Raw genomic sequence first — 8,954 nt, forward strand, 5'->3', positions numbered from 1 at the left:
GGGAGTTCAAGAAATAATATAGAGGGGAGGGAGGTGGGAGGGAGGGTCAGGATGGGGAACACATGTACACCCATGGCTGATTCATGTGAATGTATGGCAAAACCCACCACAGTATTGTAAAGTAGCCTCCAATTAAAATATAAAAACAAAACAAAACAACAACAAAAAGAAATAATATAGAAACCAGACAGAAAATGCAAGGCATTTTCCTGTGGTGTATCCCACCACTTGATTTTTAAGTTGACTATGCAATTAATATTCAACGTTATTTAACACCAGGAAAATTGATTTTATTTTGCTTGTTAAGAGAGTGTAGACCGTGGGAGGGGGAGTGGGGGTTAGAGTTATTCACAGATTTTAAACAGAATTACATCTGCCTGCTTATATTGACAAGGAAGGTAACAGCAATAAAAAATCTACCTGTGGAAAAGTCCTGGGGAATCCAGTGAGATCCTAAATAAATCCTGTGTGTGTGTGTGCAAGTGTGTGTTAGTCACTCAATGGTGTCCAACTCTGCGACCCCATAGACTGTAGCTCACCACACCCGCCTCTGTCCCTGGCATTCTCCAGGCAAGAATACTGGCAGGCAAGTGAGTTGCCATTTCCTTCTCCAGGGGATCTTCCCAACCCAGGGATGGAGGTCGGGTCTCCTGCATTGCAGGCAGGTTCTTTACCATCTGAGCCACCAGGGAAGCCCAGTCCAGTGTGTAATAAAAGACAAATATTTCTATTCGGTAAAAGCCAAGAGAGGATAGATACCAGGTAGGCTGCACCTGCTTTTCTTATCTAACCTTTTAAGAATGCGCTCACTAGTTTCCTGTTTATCCACACCCCCAGCTGAGGAAGGCGCTTGTTCCTGTGGGAAGATTCTGTTTGCAGCCCCTTCTCCACCTCCCTGAACACAAGGCTCTGGCGTTCCTTTCTTTTTTTTTTTCACATGATGGATTTACCCGCCCTGGGGAAGGTCACGGAAACCTGGCTTGGGATGTTTGCTTGTGCTTGTTTTCAGTTATTGATTTAATACAATTAAATATATCAATGAAACCCTAGTCATTTCTCGACAGTACTTTTTGCAAGGGCTGTGCGCACACACACGTTCAGGAAAGTTAGTAAAGAAAAGAGAAGCTTGAGAACGTTCGGCTGCGCAGGGAGCTGCAAGGCGGGCTGAGCATCCGTCACCTCGTCCCACTCCCTGCATCCGGGCTGGGAATCCAGCAGCAGCAGCCGCCGCCCGCCTTCAGGGGCCCGGCGCCCGGGCGGGGTAGGCAGAGCCCCGCGCCGCGGGCGGGACCGGGGCTTTGGGGGGAGATAGAACCGCGGGTAGGGAGGGCGCGCAGGTGCTGCGGGCGCGGGGGTGGGTGCAGCCTGCAGACGCGCGCCGCTGCCGCCGCCCCGCCCCCGCCCCCCGGTCCCCCGCACCCCATCCCCTGCGTCCTGCGCCGCCACCCAGAGCACCCCCAACGTCCCAGAAGAGCAGGGCGGAGCACCCCCACCAGCCCGGCGGGTGACGCTGGTGACCCCGGGCTAAGCCTCCTATGGGTCCCGCGGTGCCTGCCCCAAAGGGCCCAGAGGGACTGAATTCCTGGATACCTCGCTGTCCTCCTCGGGTATCCAGTTTCCTCTCTTGGGGGACCGGGCGGCCAGCGTCCTCTCGCTCGTGGTCAGCGAGGCTGCCACTGGGCCTGGCCAGCGACCTGCAGTCCTTCCAGGCAACCAGGTGCACCCTCTGCCTGATTCCCCAGCGTGTCTGAGGAAGTCTGCAGGGCGTCTTCTGTGATATAGGTTTTCAAGGGCCTTCATGGCCACCTGGCACCTGTGGTTACCTTGCTCATCTCAAAATAAGTTACCAAATAGCCCATAATCCAGGGCCCAGCCTGGGCTGACAGCCCTGAGCTGGGGTTGGTGAACTGTGTAATTGAAACTTCCTCCGGGAAGCCTACCCACTTGCCAGAGTCCCCTGGTGTTGGAAGAACACAGAATCTCAAAGATCTGCTACTTCACTGACAAAACCAGCTTTCTCCGTGCACCCTTCCCCCTCTTTGCTTTTGTTGTGAGTGAGGGTACAGACCCCTGGGAGTGGATGCTGGTGGAAGGGGCACCCTGGAGATGGGGCTGCAGACTTCAGCGCTCTGGGAGCCTTTGAAGGGCTTTTGGGGGAGCTGGGCGGTTGAGTTTCAGAGACCAGACTGCTTTCATTTTTTTTGGTTGCCTTCATCAAGATACCTCATTCTTTGACATTTCCTGCCCAGAAACCTTTGAACCCTGTCCTTTTTTGCTGATTGTGTGTTGTGCTCTGGGAAAGTTTTTTTTTTTTTTTTTCCAAGTCCCTTCTGTTTCTGAGCACTGGGCGGAAGAGACCAGGGGAAGGGGGATAGAGCGGATGGTGGTCCCATCCTACCCTAGGTCAGAGACTCTGATATGGGGAGGGGCACCAGGCAGAGTGACCCTCAAGACATCAAGATTCCATCCCCAGGCCATGGTTGTGGGCAGGAAGAACCTGACCTAGTTTTAAAGAACTCAGGAAAAATATCCTGTGTCCTCCTAAGCCCACCACTGTTGTCTGAATGCTTGTTAGTCAGTTGCCCTCTGACTTTTAGCTCCGATCCCATCTTTGTGAGTAAGCCTCTCAGCTCCCTAGCCAAGGCCCCTTAAGGGGGCCTTCTGCGGAACTCTGTCAATTAGGCCGCATTTAGTATCTGGGTCAAGATGGAAAAAAAACTTTTTCTGTTGAAGGGTTTCTTACATGTCTTTTGTGAAGACAAGGTTTTTGGTGTTCACTAAGAATGATAAACTGGTGCTGGTGATCAGACTAGGGGAAGTTTCTACCCTCATTAGGGTGTTCCCAGCTCCCTGACTTTCCGTGGACGCATCTGCTTTGATCCTGCGTGGGTTCGCTCCAGGTCTGTCCTGGTGACCTGTCTTTGTGTGTTTCCAGCCTGGAGGTGGTGGCGTGGCTGAGCCTTTCCTGAGTCTATGTGAATGCGGTTTCACTGGGGGACAGTTGACTCCATGCTTAGCTCCCTCTGGGTGACTTCCAGCCTTGGAATTCGCTGGAGGCAAGGTGAGAGGCAGCCGCACCCGGAACCCCATCAGTGGCTCCTCTTTTATGTACTTTGGCCTGACTCTGCTTGGCTTCCACTGGCCAGATGTGTCCTGGAAGGTGGTGCTGGGCTCCTGGGGGCCTTACCCGCAAATGACCCTAAAAAAGCCATAAGAGTCATTGCCTTCCATGACAATGACATAGAGTCATTGTGGTCCCGGTGGAGGAAGCAGCCTTCTTCCCCCTGCTACAGCCCGATTACTCAGTACGATGATTCGTTACCATACCAGGCATCCTGAGGTTGGGCACCATGGAGCGCCATATTGAATGGAAGAAAGATTGAATGCCCTTGGTGCGTGACAGCTGATGTGTGGGTATGGCTGGGTGCTGCTGCCTTAGAAAGGGTTGCAGCTTTTGACAGATTGTTTAAAATTTGTCTAGTGATTGTTATGCTTCCCCAAATCCTCTTCCATTAAAACTCTTGTTTTCCGCTCAGCATCCAAAGATGCCTGGTTCCAGTTCTTGAACATCTGTGTTCAGGAGTGTGCACTCAGGAGCTGGACAGTCTGGGTTGGAATTCACACCTTGCCAGTTGTGAGTTGTGTGACTTCGGTGTCTCTGTGTCTTGGTTTCCTCAGTTGTCAACTGGGGATAATAACAGTGTCAGCTTCTTTGTAGGGTTGTTGTGAAGGTTAAATGAGTTAGCGTAAGTGAAAGCCTTGGAATCGAGTCTGTGGACTTGGCAGACAGCTTAACTATTATTTTACCCTTGTGTTGTTTGGCTAAATCATTGATCTTAACCCAGCTCTTGGTGTGTGATTTGGAATTTTCTTGTTTAAACAGAGAGAGAAAGAGAGGCGGGGGGCGGGGGAGGGGGGAAATATAATTGACCTATATCTGTCTTAGACCAAGTGGAAACCATTAGCTAATATATTTTCCTGAGTTCTCAGTTTCTTAGTGGATTTATATTGGAATAGCTGGGCTAACTTCTTGTGAGTTTCTAGGTCTTCAGACAGTGTGGAATGGTGAGCTTGAGGAGAGTCCTGAAGGCACTGGATCTGAACACTGCTACCATAAACTGCTAACCCTGGCCAGGACTCCATGGACGAGGACCTGTTCCAGCAGGTGATGGTCTGGACGTGATCAGAGGTACGCCCAAGTTTGCAGAAAATGCAGTTTCAGGAGATGATTGGCCATAATACCACTAGGTCTTGTGAATATGAAAAATGAGAAAGTATGGTGGTTGTGTCAGTCTGATGACTCAGTACCAGCATCTGAAAGTAGCACACTGTGTTAAGGGGAAATTTCTGGACTCCGCCAAAGGCTGGGCAGAGGTTCACTGTCTGTTCCTGAGAAGTGCGAAGGCCGGGCGGCAAGTCAGGCTGGGGCATGTCCAGCACACGTGGGAGCCCCACGCGGCTGCCCCTGTTCTCCCATGGAATCCCCTCCCTGGCTGGATGCATCCTGGGGTGTCATTCCTGCTGGTGTGTTCCTACCTGAAGTCTTTCTCCTCCAGAAAGCCCCTCTGGCAACAATTCTGAACCAAGAGCTCTGGAGAGTCGGCTTGGGGGCCTGCATTTTCAGTACCTGGGTGAGTCACTGGAGCAGGTGCTAACTCAGGGTGGAAGCCTCTGTTGGTACCACGTACATAATGAGCCATAACTCCAAGCAGTTGCACGACAGACTCAGAAAGACAAAGGGGCTTGAGTTGTTTTTGTAGAAATGGAAACAAGCTTGCCCTGAGTCATTCATGCCCTTGCCAAACTGCTTTTGTTAGCAATCATTCACGTTTCCTAGATCATCTTTTACTTGTGGACTTCTCTCAAGCACATCTGCCTCCACGTAGTCTGTGTAGTGATGCAAATTATGACCTGGTGCCTCCTCACTAACTCTCTGCCAGCTGGTAAATTCAGAAAGATGCCCTGTGGAAATGTCACAAATCTTAAGAAGGTTATTAATGATGATACAGAAGAGAAAACGTTAAAAATGGCTGCTGTGTATTATTTATTGAAGTACAGTTGATTTACAATTTTGTGCTCATTTCAGGTATGCAGCATAGTGATGCAGTTACATGCTCCTGCTCGGTTGCTCAGTTCTGTTGGATTCTTTGCAACACTTGGGACTGTAGCCCACCAAGCTCCCCTGTCCAAGGGATTTCCCAGGCAAGAATACTGGAGTGGATTGCCATTTCCTACTCCAGGGGATCTTCCCAACCCCAGGGATCGAACCAGCATCTCCTGCATCGCAGGTAGATTCTTTACCCACCGAGCCATCAGAGAAGCCCATATATGTGTGTGTGTGTGTGTGTGTGTGTGTGTATTCTTTTTCAGGTTCTTTTGCATTATAGGTTAGCACAAGCTATATAGTTCCCTGTGATACGAAGTGGGTCCTTATTGTTTGTCTCTTTTATATATAGTAGTGTGCATTTGTTCAGTTCAGTTCAGTCACTCAGTCGTGTCCAACTCTTTGTAACCCCATGGACTGTAGCACGCCAGGCTTTCCTGTCCATCACCAGCTCCTGGAGCTTGCTCAAACTCACGTCCATCCAGTAGGTGATGCCATCCGACCATCTCATCCTCTGTCGTCCCCTTCTCCTCCCACCTTCAATCTTTCCCAGCATCAGGGTCTTTTCCAATGAGTCAGTTCTTTGCATCAGGTGGCCAAAGTATTGGAGTTTCAGCTTCAGCATCAGTCCTTCCAATGAATATTCAGGACTGGTCTCCTTTAGGATGGACTGGCTGGATCTCCTTGCAGCCCAAGGGCTGTCTTTGTTAATGGCTGCCATTTATTGTGCAGCAACTGTACACGTGTACTTGATAAGGGCTGACCTCCCCTGTCTGCAGTCTTTATAAGGAGATGTCTGCCTGTTTGGACAGATAAGGACAATGAAGCTTAGAGAGGATGTGCTTTTCTTGTGGTGGACTTCTGAGTAAGAGGAAATGCTGCTGACACGCCATTAGTAGGTTGGCTTTACCCAGGGAGGGGCAACGGTGAGTGCTGTTCTCCAGTGACTCTTGCACATCTTGAGCTCCTCTTTGTGGCTGGTGTCTTGAACCTACCAGGATCTGGGGGTGAGATCCAGACAGTGGGTCCATGGCAATGGACCACGTGAGCACTCAAGCCATGGGCACCTTGGTCCTGGTGAGGTTGAGTGATATCTGAGTTGTCAGTTTTCATTGCTGTTCTGCATGCATCTCCTAGTCTGGAAAGCTCAGGGCAGGTGTAGCAAGCAAGGTATGTGCATGCTAAGTCACTTTAGTCATGTCCAACTTGTGTGGCCCTATGGACTGTAGCCCGCCCGGCTACATGAGATGTAGAGAATCCATGAGATTCTCCGGGCAAGAAAACTGGAGTAGGTTGCCATTTCCTACTCCAGGAAATCTTCCCAACCCAGGGATTGAACCCATATCTTTGATGGCTTCTGCACTGGCCATTGGAGAAGGGAATGGTACCCCACTCCAGTACTCTTGCCTGGAAAATCCCATGGACGGAGGAGCCTGGTGGGCTGCAGTTCATGGGGTTGCTAAGACTATTCGGACACAACTGAGCGACTTCACTTTCACTTTTTACTTTCATGCATTGGAGAAGGAAATGGCAACCCACTCCAGTGTTCTTGCCTGGAGAATGCCAGGGACAGGGGAGCCTGGTGGGCTGTCATCTATGGGGTTGCACAGAGTTGGACACGACTGAAGCGACTTAGCAGCAGCAGCAGCATTGGCCATCAGTTCTTTACCATTAGCGCCACCTGAGGAACCCAGGACAGCGAGGTGGGGAATTCAGTTCTTGGCAGAACTCAGGGTGTGAGCAACAAATACTAGCTCAGTGCGAGTTTCTGCTCTATGTTGCCCTGAGATTAAATTAAGGTTCTAGAGTTTGAAGAAGGGCAGAAAAGATCTGAGGTATTGCCCAGGGCTCTGTCTTTACCCACAAACCCCTCTCCACTGCTGAGTCCTTGGTTGGAGTGCATGGTGGTGGGGGTCCCTATAGAAACCTCAGATGTGTTTGAGAACTCCCGGAGGAGAGACGTGTCTTCTTTGTCATCCCTGAAATGCCCTCAGTAGGACCTGGGGAAGCTGCCTTAACCCAGACTCTCTCTGGTCCCATTAGATGAAATAGTTTTATCATGTGTTTGGGTGGACAGGCATCCTCACAAAGCCCTGCCTCCCCATCTTGAGCCTGTAGGACAAGCAACAGGCCAGAATGTTGACTCCGGGGCCCAGGGAAGCCTCAGGGGCCACTGCACCCGAAGAGGGCCCACAAATGGGCCATGGAGGAAGGAGGGTGACCTCCTTGAACCCGCATGAGCTGACACCAGGAGGCCGGATGGGAGGGACTCTTTTGTGGACACCCAGATGTATCCACTGGTGGATGGCGGTGCCCAGGCTCAGAGGCACTCATGCCCCTACCCACCTTGTCGTCACTGCAGGGCTTCGATGTGAGCCTGCGAAGGAAGAGACGAGACTCTGAAATTAAATTTGGTCTTAAAGAGAAATACACTGTATTTCTTATGCTCTCAAGCCTGCAGGCCAAGAGTTGCAGCCATCGCCCCAGTGAACCAGTGATGACTCTACTGTCAGATGATGCTGGCGAGAACTCTCAACTGTGTTCGGATTTCAGGCATATCTTAGTGACAGCACTGCAAGGTCATGGGGTGAGGGGTCACAGCCGATAAGAAGCCTGGTGTTTCAGTTCTGACCTTGACCTTTGCTCAGAGCATGACCTCAGCCATTGATCCACCTCTCTGGACCCTCAATTTTTTATTTATAAATTAATATTGGGTTAAATTATCTCTGATGTCCGTTAGTGGTCCAGTGTTGTGAGACCGGAAAAGGAGACTCAGATCCTAAATTCATTTCAAACGGGAACAGGAAAAAACCACATGAGTTCCTTCTCACTTCCTAACTTCTGTTATCAAGCAGTTCACCATCTTTTCATTTCTATCCTAATTTATGCTCGCTTTTTATGTAGCCTTGTAAGCAGCCACTTAAAAGCATGTGGACAAGGTTGACTTGGTCCCATTCTGTCCCTTGGCTCACTGGTGACATTTCTCCTAGGTGACTGCATAGGAATTCCAGACATTTGCCTTCTTCCTTGGTTCTCCAGTAGCCTTCGTTTGGTCTTAAAATAGGCACATGCTTTATCATGTGCTGACCTACTAATGTGAAGAAATCCCCAATGTCGGTGATTTAAAAGGGAGCCCCAGGAAGATCATCGTGTTCCTGACCCCGGTGACAGCAATTAAGTCTGCAGCCTTCCTCATGTGCATGTCTGTCCTTGGATGTAAGTTTTAAAGGAACCATGGAACCAGCGAGACCAAAACAGAGGGTCTTTGGTACATGTTATTCCCCAAACAAAGAGGAATATCTAAATCAGAAAATGTATGAATTCTAATATTTCATATTTTCACTAATGATCTAATTGTGGAATAATATTTATTTACTTCCAATGGGCGACTGAATAAAGATGAAGAGAAACAGTTATACCTGTATATGGTGGGCATCTTTCTGTGCGTGTCCTACAGGTAATAATCCATAGTTCAGTGATACAAAAAGTGACTTTGTAGAAGCAAGAGTACTTTTTCTTGTGTCTGGAGGCAGTGTTAGGTGCCCATCTTCATGTTTCTTTGGCACCCTCAACTCACCTCTTATAAAGCATTTCTCATCCTTTCCTATGGTTTCTGTTAATGAGTCTTCTTTCCACACTGGACTGTGACCTTTAAGAGGTTAACTGTATGATTTATTATTTTCTACAGAGGAGCCTGGTGGGCTGCAGTCCATGGGGTCACAAAGAGTCAGACACGACTGAGCATGCTTGCATCAGTACCTGACAACTGTTGTGTGGATGGGTGATGGGTGAGGAGCAGAGACGGTGAGCAGAAATGTGTCACTGTTATTTGGACATTGAATGAATATCA

The 8,954-nt window shown here is 49.5% G+C and overlaps 1 long non-coding RNA gene across 2 annotated transcripts; it reads left to right on the plus strand.

Annotated features, from left to right (window-relative positions):
* The first annotated feature begins 322 nt into the window (after positions 1–322).
* On the plus strand, positions 323–8,520 carry LOC109565809 (uncharacterized). 2 transcript variants are annotated; one of them, XR_002181701.2, is made up of 7 exons: positions 323–1,261; positions 2,936–3,061; positions 3,537–3,634; positions 4,045–4,189; positions 4,557–4,631; positions 5,087–5,288; positions 7,559–8,520. It is a non-coding gene; the product is annotated as an uncharacterized lncRNA (long non-coding RNA). The 2 variants fall into 2 exon arrangements; XR_011569417.1 differs by lacking the exon at positions 4,557–4,631.
* Positions 8,521–8,954: the final 434 nt, after the last annotated feature.

The sequence above is a fragment of the Bos indicus genome, chromosome 11 (genome assembly GCF_029378745.1).
Source record: "Bos indicus isolate NIAB-ARS_2022 breed Sahiwal x Tharparkar chromosome 11, NIAB-ARS_B.indTharparkar_mat_pri_1.0, whole genome shotgun sequence".
Taxonomy (NCBI): Eukaryota; Metazoa; Chordata; class Mammalia; order Artiodactyla; family Bovidae; genus Bos; species Bos indicus.